Here is a 16,248-nt window from a genome sequence, read left to right on the forward strand (position 1 = left end):
ACAGCACGGTAAAGTAGATTAACCACTGAAACCGAACACTCTATCAGAAGAACAGACAGGCAGGGCTCTGAATGCATATTCCCATCAGAGGGAAAATGCAGTGACGTGCGTGAGACACGTAAAACTTGATCAAATAGAGGCCTATTTTTTTAAACTGGTGGGACAGGTTTGATCGGGAGGGGAAGAAAGGTGCGATAAAATTGTGAATGAGAGCCGGTGCCATAACACAATAAAATGAAGCGCTAGCACAACAAAAAACACACCCATTGGAGGCGAGCATTTGATTGGAAGACACCCGATGACAGCTATTCTTTATGGATTAGTTTCATGGAAGTGCTGCTTTTGGACACAAGTAGTCTTTCAGCCGCCAGTCGTCGCTGGAGCACACCATTGACTATTATTAACGCAGAAAGTGCGAATGATAGTTTCCGTTAGCGCGAATCGCTCTGAATTGTGACTTTAAAAGCCCGCTCCGGACAACAAATAAACACGAGGGCCACGGTTAACATCAAAGAGGATCTTACCTGTTTGCGGTTGTGCGACGCCCTCACCGTGTAACCGGAATTTGCAAAAATCATCCTCGACGAGCGAATATCCACCGACGGATGAATTAATTTCTACCGAACGTTTCTATCTGGTACGCTCTCGTGTATCCGCCGGGAAGTAAAGTTGTATCTGCGGCTCTATAAACCATAGAGACCGAGCAGCCCCGTCACAGAATCTCCTTTGACGTCTCTTTAAGACCGGATGGTTGCGGGGAGAAATAATAGGTGTTGCAGGAGGGTGAGCGGCATATATCCCAGGGACGCTCGCTGTAGTCGGCTTGCCCAGCCCGTCTGTTTCGCTCAGTTCATTGATCTGCGGTGACTTCTCCACAGAACTACACCTCCACTATGGGAGAAACCACTTCGCTCTGTTTAGAGGACTCGCATGTAAACAACACTCCGAAACGCCACAAAACGGAGACTTCGCTCAAATACCGGTGCATGCACCGCGATAAACACGGATGCACGCATTTACGCGCGCTGCGTAATGTGCACAACGCACAGGTTTTTAAGCGAGAGGATATTACATTTCACCGACTCCTTTGGCTGCTCTTGGTTTCCTTTTGGCCTGCATACTTCACATTCCTGAGTGAGGCCATCAGGTTTTGTGGTTTACAATTTCATATATGCTACACGGAATGATTTAACACTGCGTTCAGAACGAGAAGCCAAAGCGGAGTGTTAATGGCGGAAAAGAAAAAAAAAGCATCAGATGTGTTTCAGAAAAACAGCCATTTATAGCTATTCAGTGTTATCTAAGTGCAGGAAGAGCTGGTATGTGAAGCTGACTCTCCTCGACGGCAGGAAGATCTGGCTGTGTGTAATTCGTGAAAAACATGCTCAGGTTAACCTTGCAAAAGAAGGAAGAAACCAGAAATTATATTTTGCATGAGTTAAATGAAGCTTACTGTAGGACCATTAAAGCTTTTTGCATTGTGGCAGAATTTTCATGACAATTAGACGCAGAATGACCTTGGAGCGCTTTACTTTTTGCACTTATTTTGAAATAAAGTGATTTTTATTAAATCATATTTAGTTACAAATATTTATATTGCACTACATTTAATCAAATATATAGTTATGTATGTGTGGGTAAATTATAAAAAGATTAAAATCATATTTAATTATTATTATTATTACTATTAAAAGAAAAATACGTACAACTGAGAAAAAAAATATATATATATAGAAAATTATATATTTTTATAAAATTATATATATATATATATATATATATATATATATATATATATATATATATATATATATATTTAATTTTCATATATTATAAAACATATATATATTTATATATTTTTAAAAGTTGAATATTTTAATAAAACTAAAAATTATATATATATATATATATATATATATATATATATATATATATATATATATATATATATATACACACACACACACACAATTTTCAGTTTTATTAAAACATTACAACATTCAACTTTTAAAAAATATAAATCATATATTTATTAACCCTTATTATAATTCTTATACATACTTATTATTCTACTATCTATCGTCCTCAACATAAAAAAAAAAAAAAAAAGTTTACAAATGCAAAGTTGACATTAAATGTTCACAGCATAAAAATGGTTGTGTTTTTAAATATAAAATTGTTCCCACGCCTAGAAGCTGATTTTTCACTAGTACTGATATCAAGACTTATTCGAATAATTAAAAGCAGAGATTTACACACACACAGAAACCACGTCTAAATGATGACATTAGCGATCAAAAAGAAGTCTGAAGCGATGTAATGACTAAAACATATCGCACAAATTCAAACCCTATTATATAAATATATTATGCAAGGATACTTCAGCTATGCTTAATCTGTAAAATCATCAATCAGCGTCATACGGTATGCACGCTAATGAAGAAGCAACATGAATGATAAACACTTGATGCTTCTTCTTCGCGCTGTCTGCCGCTACTCATCTATTTATACACGAATAGAAAGAAAAATGTCATTTTCTAAACGTAAGCAGCGCATGTTGTGTTTCTCCGTCGCTCTTGCTCTGTCTCTAAGGCTGTGATATGAATGTAAGGCACGTCCTCACACTTAAACACTGCATTTCCTGTTGTCTTCTTAAATAACTTCCCTAGAGCTCATCAGTTTTCGATTTCACTCGGCTCTTTTGAATATAAATTTGATCTTAGCGCACCGAAAACACCTTGTGGTATCAATAATCCCACAGCTCTGGCCGACCGTGTAGACAGCACTTTTACGTCTCATAGTTAGGATGTAAATAGGTTATTTACAATCCCGCGGAGACGAGGAGCGAGATCTTTGCCCTTGGATCCCATGCTTTTCCTGTTTGTGACCGAAAAAAATTCAGGCTGGAAAACATCTGCTATTCGGGACAGAGCAAACATGAGTGAGTCAACACCAGCCGCAGATCAGAGGAGAAACAAAGCAGTTGGGCATCAAAGGTTTGGCTCGGTTACACGCAAAATAGCTTCTGTTAAAGCTACAACAGAAATAGACCGGCTCTCGGAATAAACGCCGCCAAAAAAGATAAAATAATGACTAAATATTTCAAATGCAGGTTACTGTAGTCAATTGATGCATTTGGGACAACAAAAGCAACAGTGTTTTTTTTTAATTTACGTAATACTTGCACAAGAAAGGATGCAAAAAATTGACAGTATAGACTTTAAAATGTCATTAATTTCAAATGATGTTCTTTTGAACTTTCTATTTAATCAAAGAAAACTTAAAAAAAAAATACTTCTTGGTTTCTTGGCTTCAGCAAAATAGATTATATATCATTATATGATTTCTGAGTAATGATGCTAATTTTTGCATTGCAAAAATAAATTACTTTTTAAATGTTAAAATATAAAATATATTTTTAATGTTTCACAATCTTACAACATTTTTTTAATCAAATAAAGTGCGATTTTTATTGTAATAATATTATAATACATAATATATAGTGCATAATATATTAATAAATATTGTAGTATTTATTGTGTTCGGCGACCTTGACCTTTAGCTTAAGCATTCGGACATTTTCAAAGTGGTACGGACGCGTTTTTAAAATGTTACATAAGCAAAGAGGTGGTATAATGTGGTTTTCTGCCCTCAAAGGACACTCAGGGTCATGACGGTCACCTGCTGGCACCTTTTGCTCTGCCTGTACATGTTTGTGTGAATGACGGCAGCGTGTCAGCAGGCAAAAGAGGTAGCAGAAAGAGCTTACTCCGGTAAAGCAGAGGGTCAGAGCGCGAAATTAAATGAGAAGGCAACAAAAGAGAGCGCAAAGAGGCTCTCTCGGTCCCAAACGGCACTCCTTTTCATTTGCGAGCGCTATGAGCCAGATCGGACTTCACAGATGACTATTACCTAAAATGTAGAGGACTGTTAGAGGGAGCTATTTGGAACGGGACCAAAGTCTAGCGCGATCGTTCCCAAAAGACAGAAAGTGAGAGCGAGCTCACGTAAAGCCTGGAGACGTTTAGAAACGTATATTAGTCCACGTATCGTTTATTAGTCCACGTACCGTTTATTAGTCCACGTACCGTATATTAGTCCACGTACCGTATATTAGTCCACGTACCGTTTATTAGTCCACGTACCGTATATTAGTCCACGTACCGTATATTAGTCCACGGATCGTATATTAGTCCACGTACCGTTTATTAGTCCACGTACCGTTTATTAGTCCATATATTGTATATTAGTCCACGTATCGTTTATTAGTCCACGTACCGTTTATTAGTCCACGTACCGTATATTAGTCCACGTACCGTATATTAGTCCACGTACCGTATATTAGTCCACGGATCGTATATTAGTCCACGTACCGTATATTAGTCCACGTACCGTTTATTAGTCCACGTACCGTTTATTAGTCCACGTATCGTTTATTAGTCCACGTATCGTTTATTAGTCCACGTACCGTATATTAGTCCACGTACCGTATATTAGTCCACGTACCGTATATTAGTCCACGGATCGTATATATTAGTCCACGTATCCGTATATTAGTCCACGGATCGTATATTAGTCCACGTACCGTTTATTAGTCCACGTACCGTTTATTAGTCCACGTATCGTTTATTAGTCCACGTACCGTTTATTAGTCCACGTACCGTATATTAGTCCACGTACCGTTTATTAGTCCACGTACCGTATATTAGTCCACGGATCGTATATTAGTCCACGGATCGTATATTAGTCCACGGATCGTATATTAGTCCACGGATCGTATATTAGTCCACGTACCGTTTATTAGTCCATATATTGTATATTAGTCCACGTATCATTTATTAGTCCATATATCGTTTATTACTCACAAGTCAGACTTTGTTTCTCGCAATTTTGAAAGGCGAAAAGACTTTTGAGATCTAAACATGCTAATCGCAAGATATCCGATTTTTCTTGCAATACCAAGTTTTACGTTTTTCCCAGAATCGCAAGAAAAACAAATCTGCTCAAATGCTGCAGTGACATATTTACTTAAATTCCGTGGCGGGCTTCCATAGCGATAACACGATTACATTTTGCGGCGTTACGAACAATCGCGCAGCTGATATTTGCTCCGTGGTATACATCTTGCTAGCTGTGGCGTGAAGCAGGACATGCTTCTAAAGCGCCCGTACAAATATTTACCCATGCAATATATGAATTCGGTCATTCTTGTTGACGCTGCGCGATAAACAGGAGACCGCACCAGTTAAGGACCGCCGGTTTATGATAGCAAGGATGTTTAACAGAATCTAGAGGAGCTTTAAACCCGCGGGAAAGCAGCCCACAAATCAGTCGCAAAGTAGCCCTGCTTGACATGGTACAGCTGTCCACGCTGAATGTGCAGAAAACAAATGAAAGAGAAGCGTTCGCCTCCCCCACAGGCGACTATACATCACACTCCGACCTGCCAACATGTGAGCACACATGCATGCGCGTAAATCCACGCTCTCTCTCTCTCTGTACTGTAGTTACGGCTCCCCACGAACACCTTTGACTGCTTTTGAACTCCAGTGCAACTCTGAAAGCGAGCGTGCAACCCGCCCGGACCACATTCTCGACATTCTCCCTGCCTTCCACCGTAATGGAGAAACATTTCAGCCCGTGACTTCCTATCTAGTTCGGTCTCAGTACATTTGCTCTGTATAAATAAGACGTCGCAATCTGCGAGCTGTCCGACGTACCTCCTGCCTCTGCCGTCTGGCTCGAAGCGAGGCCCCATCTTCTCGGCGGGGGCCACATTGCGGTTCGTCAACGGCGGCGGCTCTCGGGTTTGTCGCTCGCGCACTACGACAGCAGCGTGTTTACATGTGTGCGTCTGTCGCACAGGAAGACGCCTCTTTCGCGCGGATAGTCGGTGAGAGCAAAAAGAGAGAGAGTTTGGGTGAGAGCAAAGAGAGAGTTTGGATGCGAGCAAGGCTGCTGGGAACGCAACGCTAGCTTACTACTTACTGAACGGTACTCAAAAAAAGCGCGTTACGCAATGCTTAAATGTTTCCGTCTCATCACGGTAGCCTTTTTTTGTATAGAAAATGCCTTTAGGTTTATGCATTTTAATTCAAAGAGACTTTTATTGCACTTAAAAGGAGGCGGTTTTGCAAATTATGATGTTTACTCACGCCCCTATTTTCATTTTTAATTAAAAACTTTGTTTTTGAGGTGCACGGTTTTATCAGTTCTCTGGAAAACACTTGACTTTTCCCAGTCCGGGCCATTACCGAGTCATGAAATTTGATGGTAAAATTCTGGCTGTATTTACTTCCAGTTCATTCACATCACATTAGTAATGAAAGGTCAAGTAAGTAGTCCAATTAAGTACACCAGAAGATTATAATGCTCAGAATTTATGTGCAATTTTGTTTCGCATTTGTCATAAGACGTCACGCTGAGGCATATAATCATCAGACATGATTATAACAGGAGCGATCTAGTTTCGTCCAAACGCGCAGCGTGCATTCGGTTTAGACGTGGATGTTGTACGTGTTAGGTTGTGTGATGTTGTCTAAACTGAATTGGAATGGGGCTTTGGGGATCGATTCAGTAAAAACACCCCAAAAATTCAAGGCTGTGATGTGATTTGTGTATTTGCGTGACGCAAAACAGCATACCCACACGTGTAATTTTAAAATGATTACTACACGAGACGGTACATCTGAAGATTAAATGACGACTAGAAGATGAAGGTTTTTGCATGAAACCCGATAATCGCAGCATTAATATTACACGCATTTCTGTGAAATATTCCTATGTAAACAAAAAGTGTGTGTGTGTGTGTGTATATATATATATATATATATATATATACACACACATTTAAATATTTTCAAAATATACTGTGTGCGTGCATTTTACATTATGAATATATACAATGCACAAACATGCTTTACTTGTACACATACTTGCATTTTGAATCACGATGATTAGATTATTCATCATCTGTATATAGATTAATATATTTCTATATTTCTATGCATGTACACAAACACACACACATAAAAAAAGATAATGGGCCAATTAAAATTTATTAAACACTTATTACTTGAAAAATATATTGCACAAACATTTGACATCACAAAACACTTAAATAAATAAAAAATAAATTAAATAACCAAGACCGGCCCGTAAACTCTGACCAAATGACCCTCACGCGATCACACGACATTTTACAGTAAAGCTTCAGAGCCATCTCTCTTTACCTTTAATGCTCTGTAATGTTGCGTCGCCCGTCTTAAATCATTCCACGCGCACATGCTATAAAACCGTCCAGTTCCCGAAACCCCGCGAAGCGTCTTCTGCTAGGCGCAAACTCAAGCGCCGTCGCATTTCACTTCATACCGTCATCCGACAGTCCTCAAATAGCCTCTTTCCACAGCGACCCTATTTTTAACCCCCGCCGCTCTCCGCATATTTACTTACACGTTTACCGAATTGCCCGTTTACGCGAACCAACAAAGCGGGGTCTATTAATACCAGACGGGTCCGCGTGGCTCTCATTGACCTTGTCAGTTAAGCTGAAGGGCTTTTCCAGCTCTCCGCCTGTGTTTGCGAGACGGGCCCTTGGCAGAGCGCTTCGGTATTATTGTGAGCTGCTCCCTCATTTTCCTCATGTCAAAAAAGTTCCCAGAACGACTATCGTAGGAGAACAATTGGAATTCTTTCAGCTCGGCGCACACATAATGAGCCGCCGCGGCTGGCAGTTAATAGTGTACATTCCTCTGCCAGGCAACTCTTCAGACTTCATTGTAAACATTGTATAGGGCTTTTAAGGCCCTTCACAATAAGCTTTGTTTGCAGCCCCCGTGTGTAATGTCAGTGGCGGTTAGCGTGCGAAACCCACCCCTCGATCACAGGCTCGTTTTGACACGGCCGGCCCACCTACGTGGATGAAAAACCCGGTGCTTTTTAATTGCTATTCACAGAAAGCGATGGCGATAGCGCAGCGGCCGCGTCTCTCTTGACTCGAATAAAAACTGTTACAGCTCGGTTGTTTCTCGAAGAGCTATATATATACCGATATACTCTCAAGAAAATGCACGGCACAAAAATACATTCGGATGAACTTGCTGACGAAAAAAAAAAAAAAAAAAGGAATGATGTTTTGCATAAAGGAAATTGAGTCTATTTTACTGCTATTTTTAGCACATTATTTTCATTACAATTACAGTATTCAGCAAAAATTCCCCCACATTTCTGCCATAATGCAACTGGATGTACACTTAATTCATTTTTGCATTTCCATTTGTACTATTGATGAAAACAGTTTGCACACATTTTGCATGCTACGGCACTTGCCAGATTATATTTAATTTTTCATACTTTTATAAATCCTCACGCACTAACATTTGTTCATGTACAATAAACTGAATGCAATGCAACCTAAAAACGACAACATATGGCTGTTACACAATAACTTTTATTTAATCGGCGTAAAGTAAATACTGCTACGCATTACAGTAAGCATAATTTGGTAGGAAATGTGCTTAAAATAATAATAAGGCTCTCAAACATCCCATTTTCTATAAACAAAATATAATAATGTGAAATATGATGGGAAGATTTTGCCCCTTTTGACACTTCAGTTAATTAGATTTCCATCTGCATGTACTAATCTAAACCAATATTCACTTGCATTTGCTAAATGACAGTAAAACTGAATTCAATGTCATCTAAAAAATCTATTTTACATAAACAAAACTACAAAAATACATTACGATGGTAACATGTTTTTGTAATGTAATACACTACTGTAATGCACTTTATTTAAATCAGCACAAAATAAATAAATATGCACAACAATAACGTCGTAAATAAGTGTTTTTCAACAGGTTTTGAGAGATTGATCACAATCAAATCTGCTCAAATTCATTGCATATAGCGTGTTTGTGGCCAAGCCGTGCGTTACGCTGTAAACAGTTTAGCGGAGCGCCATATATAGCCGCGTTCTACCTCTCTGCCTCTCAAATAAAGACAAAAGCTGTCGGCTTCCAGCCTTGAAAGAAATCAAGCTGCTGTAATAATAAAAAAAGGCCGTTCCTCCTTCCCTGTCAAAGCTTATCTTACAAAAGCATCTCAACTTGTTTCCGAGCTCCTACAAGGGCATGTGCCCAAAAATAGCAAAACAGTCGACAAACAATAAAAGACACTGAAACTTTCTGAACCAGAAATGAAATGCTAATTACAAAAATAAGAGATGATGGAAGAAGATGCATGCCGTGGACTAAAAATGTGCTCTATTTATTCTGGCCACTTCACTGTGGAGTTTATGGAGCGTTTATGGACTCTTTCCTGTATGGCTGGAAGTATATTGCAGTGTTTGGTTTGGGACACTTTTGTATATACTGCAGGCCCCACATAAAGTCAACATGCTTTACAACAATGCAAAGCTTTGCAGCATCTCCTGTGAAACCCTCATCTTCCTTAAGTCTTGACTGATTGAGAGAGATTATTTATATATATATATATATATATATATATATTATATTTTTTATTTTATATATTTTTTTGTCTATATATATATATATATATATATATATATATATATAGACAAAAAATATATATATATATATATATATATAAATAATAATTTTATTATATTTTATATATTTATATATATATATATATATATTTTATATATATATAAAAATAATCCTATTTACTTCACGATTCATCAGTCCATATTACGGTAAAACATAAATATTTAAAATTTAAATGGAAAAAACATTTATCTGGGCAAAATCTATATTAAAATGTAATTTGCTACGCCACTAAATCAACATTTTTATTTTTGAATGACATCATTAATGGATAAAAACATGATTCTTATTTATAAACGCTAAAAGTGAGACATTACAGGTTGTTTGTAGAGCTGCACAATATGTCCAAAATTTGTGATTATATCAAAATGGCTTTAAAACATTGTAAATTAATATTAATCGTCATCATCATCACAACCATTATAATTTTTAATAACAGTAACTATTATCAGTATTATCTTTTTATAATAATTGTTCATTATTATAATAATTATTAATAAATAATTATATTGTTGTTATTATCTAAACATTTATTTTTAATTTATTATTACTATTAAATATAATAAAACTAAAAAAAAAAAAACTAAATAAAACAATGAAAAATAATGCAATGCATTTTAGCACTGATGTACGATTACAATTTAAGACCATCTTCAAACATCAAACCATCACTTTTTTGACATTTGTAAAAAAAGAAATCCACACAATATCAGTAAATTCTCTACAAACAAACAATCGATCAACGTTTCCCTCGGAAGAGAAGCGGCCTGACGCATCGACTTTGATAAGAGTGAAATATGAGGCCTTGCAGCACAAAAGCGTGAAAAAAAAGCGTTAAAAATCTGATACTCATCTGATGCTGGCAGTATTCTGTCAGCAGAACTTTCGTCGCATCCATATTAATGAGGCCATCAGTCAGATCACACAAGCATGCGGCAACTGAGGCGTGCAAAGTTTTGATTGGCAAAAGCGTGAAGCATTTAAGACTCCATTTCCTTAAAAATCAATACTTTCATACAGCTCTGTGATGCGTGGCGTGTTTAGCGGGAACTGGATCTTTTGATAAATACAACCGGTTGGCATCACATCTACAGTCAGGCGGTATAATGGATCGCTCCACCCATAGAGTGCCTCGGCATTGATCATCCGTGATCTCTCTGATAAACGGCGGCTATCTTCCTCTCTGCCATCCATCTTTCCGTCCGTCGTTTAACGCGCAGCTGAAATCGAGCAGCGTGCAAACCTCAATGTCCTATTTAGCGCGTTAAAAATATGTAAAAGCGCACAGGTTGAGCAATACGTTTCTCAACCAAAGGTGCTGATGGGCGTGGTGTAAATGAGAAGCGTATTCAAAGCTATGCATAATATTGAAAACATGATTTGGCCATGCATGGGTTTTTGGAGAGGCTGGATGCACCAGGAATGTCAAAATTGCAAAAACAATGCTCAAGAAAAACAAGACCAATATTTCACCATTTAAGCTAAGCCCAATGCCTGAACCTTAGTGACTTGAACTGAAGCCGGTGTAAAAAAAAAGTTTCAGTTTCGACAACATCTAACAATAGCCCTGTCAATGGACTCAAACATTTTCAGTTTTGTTTTTCTATCCGAGACAGAGGCGCCTGTCAAAAAAAAAAGTATTTGTTTAATAAGCAATATTAATTCAGCAATCAATATATCAATCATTTCATGTCACAGCTTATCTGATTAACCGTGATTAAATTGAATTAGCTATAACATATCAGCTTGCTTTGACATATCCATGTGCCAAAAAGCATACCAGTCATACTAAGGACACTAAGTGTAGTTTTTTTTTTTGTATTTGTACAATATAGGCGTTACTATCGATCAACCACAAGACTTGTTAACAAAACAGTTAAACTATGATTATTTTGAACGACTTGTATTAAAATGTGGATGACCCAGCGTGCTAAAAGAACAAGTTCACGGAGAGCCTAGCTAGTGCACTATGCAGTTCACTCAGATTGACTCGAGCCAGCGCGCGATGTCATCTCTGGGAAATTCACCGGCCGAGAAAACAAACAAAACACTCGATAACGCCAAAAAAAACGACGTCCTCGACGAGTTTAAACCAGCACGGCGAGTAAAGCGGCGACGATTGGCTTACATCTGTATCAGACCGTTTGTATCTGGTTAAAAAAACGTTTAAAATGTCCGCCCGAAAAATCCTCAAGCGCGCCGCCGAAAACTTACAGCAGCGCCGTGTCGCCGCGCTATCAAGCGACTCCTGAAAACATCGCGCAGCGTTGGATAAAACGCGACACGTCGTGAGGTAAAACTGCTTTCCGTACCTTGGCTTGCAGGTAAGGGGGGTAATAGTAGGTATACTGGGGGTACATCTGCCTCCACACCTTGCCCATGAAGATTAGCGGTAAACGTAGTCGCGGATGTCACTTCTGTCAAACCAGAAAAGCCCGGAGAAAAACCGACACCGACCGTCGACGTCCACGCGCAGGGGCTGGAGAGGAGAGGTGGGCGGTGAGCTGCAGCGGAGCAGGGCGGCCACCCTCCGGTGCACGCAAACTCCGCTCGAAAAGTCTGCTGCGCCGACTAACAAACAGCAGCCCGGCGCTGTGCATGTAAAAGGATGGGTAAAAACTTGTCAGAGTGTGTGCTGCAGTGTTTTTAATCTTGCAGTGATTTATGTGGTTTTCAAAACGATGCACAAACGGTCTAGCCCTATTGAGGGGTCGTTTCGTAAATTACGCGTCAAATAACTATTATAGTTCCGGTCCTTGCTTCTGATTGGTTGAGCCGTGCTCAGGCTGTCGTAAAATACTCAACAAACATACACCTTTGTTTTCGTCTGTGGGTTGCTCGGCAACCGCTGTGTTCCAAACGCAGACGTTAATGAGGACTACATTGTTTGGCGGAATAATGTGTGCTATTAATATCATCGCGCTTTATTTGCTCTGGAAACCTCACTATGCGTACCGTTTATAAAAGTAGCAAACCCGTGAAGCCGTGGTTGCGACAATGCTCTGCAGCTGTTGTAAAATCACTGTAAACCACGGCCGCGGGGTTATTGCTTTATTTTGAAGCTTATCGATATTACGACCTCGTCCGTTTTGATTATTAGCCAAACGTGACCTGGAGCATATACTGTTCGTTAAAGGGATTCATGCATCATCTGAAAGCTGATTAAACAAGCATTGATGTATGGTTTGTTAGGAGTTATATTTGTCGGAGTTTAGGCGTATTTGAAAATGTGCAATCTGAGGATGCAAAAAAATCTAAATATTGTCTTTAAAGTTAAAGCGATGCATATCACTAAGTAAAAATTAAGTTTTTACCATATATTTATGCGTTTTCATACTGAATGTATACAAAAAATCCCCAAGTAAGCTGTCTAAGAAATGCCTTTATTTATGCCAGACAAATGACAAAGGAACAAATTTTATATATAAATAAATATATATATATATATATATATATATATATATATATATATATATATATATATATATATAATGTGTGTGTATATATATATATATTATATATATATATATATATATATATATATATATATATATATAAAATGTGTACATGTATGTATGTATATATATATATATATATATATATATATATATATATATATATATAATGTGTGTGTGTGTGTATATATTTATATATATATATATATATATATATATATATATATATATATATATAAAATGTGTACATGTGTGTGTGTATATATATATATATGTATGTGTGTATATATATATATATATATATATATATATATATATATATATATATATATATATATATATAAACTTATTTAATAGTTAATAGCTCCTCTGCTGCAAGTTCATATGCTCCAGAGCATCTCCAGCGGTATTTTTGTCAGCATCTTTATTAAACACTAACATTAATTGGCATCAAATCGCTGTTTTATCAAGACAGACCACATTTTAGCGACACGGCTGCTTTTGAATGCCGGTGAATGAGACTCTGCTCAAACAGCGGGTTAAACGCAGCTTTCGCAACGCTTCTGCAGGCCCCTCGTTTGGAGCCCGGCCAGACGCTCACGTGAGTGATGCTTCCTGTTCGGCTTCGGGGAGACAGGAAGCATCACGCGTTTCTGAGCGGCCCGCGAAGAAGAGCTGGACCAGAGTCTGCTGTAAAAAAAAGAGAGAAAGACAGGCGAAAAAGATGACTAAAGCTACAGTCATATAATCTGCCGCATTATGCTGAAATTGAACGTTTCCCTTTCCTAGTTTACATGTGGCCATTGTCTTAATTGCCTTGCGAGTCGTCTCAGACGGCTCTCCACAGGCTCGTCTGATGCAAGAAACGAGAGCTTATTGCTTACTACATTTCTGCAAACTTCTGGTTATCTGATATGCATGAAATGAGTGGCTCCTGGCCCGTGGCTCTCGCTATGGCATGCGTGTAAGACGCGTCGTCATCCCGCGAGGCGTGGGAAGGGGCCTCTTCGGGTCACCTTGCGATTGGTATTATTTTTTAATTTTTTTGTTCCCGTCCTGCTGCTGTTCCTCTGCCCTGATGCCAGCTTCCAGATGGAGCGCGTGACGCGACCGTTCATCATAGAAATACTCGCCGTTAAGAAAAGAACGCACTCATGCTCGCATGCAAAGAGATGTTCATTTGCTTTAAGGTTGTTTTATTTGCTATTTCTGAATGAAACCGGACATCTAACAAGAAAAAGACCATGGAAGCGTATTTGGCCACTGAATAAAAATGAAAAAAAAAAATTAATTTTAAATTCTGAGATATAAAGTCTATTTAATATTTTTTTACTAGTTCTGCATCTATAGCTCACATTTCTGACTTATATCTCGGGGGAAAAAGTCTGCAATGCAGAAAAAGAGACAGGTCTTCACAGATTAAGGCCTTGAATGCGTCTCTCGATTTATAACGTTGTAACATTTATAATAAATCATGCAAACCTTTGGAAATTTAAATTAGATAGGTACACAAACAGGAAAGAGAGAAGCCAAAAACCGACTGGATAACAAGAAAACTGAATTATTGAAGCGTGTTAAATAATTCAGCCCGTGCTCATTAATAATTTTGCATGGGGACTGGGACTGTGCAGTTATTAAATAAAGACTGTTTTGCATGGCATAGCGTATGATAAACTGCTCTGTTTGTGTTTTTGGTCGCACACCGATGTGGCATCTCAAAGCAATATCTAAGCGCTGAATTGAAATCAGTTGTGGAGCGGCGATGAAGTAGTCGAATAAAAAGCACATCTAAATGTGGCGTGAGCAGCGTTTCTTTAATTGCCGATCATTCAGACTTCATTCATTTTAAGCGACAGATGCAGAAGCGGCTGTCACGCGTAACTTCAATGCAGAAGATGAGTTAGCAGTGGAGTAACTGAACGAGAAAAGGCTTTGCAGGTTTTGCTATCTTTGGCGAATCTGAGAGCAGTTTGTGATCTTTGCTGAGGCGTGACATTACCGGGCGTTTTCTCAGAAGTTGTGCAAACATCCCCGCTTGATCTTCATTTACCATCACCGATGATCCCCATAGTGATTTTCTTTCTTGGTTATGTACACCGTATCAAAATGTCCCCTCGTTTGGGGGCGAGTGAAGGAACGTGTCAAGGTTCACGTGAAGAAGCGGCTCGGTGGCGCGTGCGTTTCTGAGAACGTGTTCATTCTGCTGACCTGTGATTTGTGTTGTCATGGCTTGTTTTCTCTCTCGTCCGTCGACTCTGCGACCTTTGTTGGCGGTGCGAGCTCATTGGGTAAAGCCCGCTCCGTGGGCCACGCCCGCTAGGAAGTTTAGAAAACGGCAGCAATGTTTTTGGACAATAGAACAATGTCGGTGACGCGGCTGATTTACGAATCTGAGACACGGTTAGGTTCGTGGGACAGGAAATGAGCAAAGGAAAAATCTCAGAAGAAGTTTCACTTAAGCAAAAATATTTGTTACAAAAGGATTTGCTTAGCTCAATAGAGCATATCATATATATTTATATATTATATATCATATTTATATATATATATATATATATATATATATATATATATAATGTAAAATATATATATATAAATATAAATATATAATATAATGTAAATATATATATATATAAATATATAATATAATTTAAAAAAAATATATATATATATATATATATATATATAAATATATAATATAATAAAAAAATATATATATATATATACTTTAAACTTTTTAAAAACGTTTTTACTTTTAAATAATTTTTATAATTGTTTTACATTATATTGTATCATGAGTTGTATTTGATGCTTTATTTGATTGTGCTGCGTTTGATAAATAAAAAAGTCTTGTGCCATTTTTCATATATATTCTAATTCAAGAAGTTGTTTTTTTAAATCTCTGATTTAAGAACCTTTGACTCAGATAGATTAGTGTGACAGGAAATGAGCAAAGGCAAAAATGAGCAAAATCTCAGAATCAATAAAAATCTCTTAGCTCAATAAGCATATCATCTATATATATATATATATATATATATATATATATATATATATATATATATATACTTATTTTAAATACTTATTCTAATACTTATTCTAAACTTATTTTAAATAATTTTTTAATGATGCTTTATTTGATTGTGCTGCCTTTATGAAAAATAAAAAAGCGTATTATGCCATTTTTCATATATATTCTGCTTCAAATCAAGTCTGGTTGTCTT

This window comes from Puntigrus tetrazona, chromosome 6 (assembly GCF_018831695.1).
Source record: "Puntigrus tetrazona isolate hp1 chromosome 6, ASM1883169v1, whole genome shotgun sequence".
Classification (NCBI taxonomy): domain Eukaryota; kingdom Metazoa; phylum Chordata; class Actinopteri; order Cypriniformes; family Cyprinidae; genus Puntigrus; species Puntigrus tetrazona.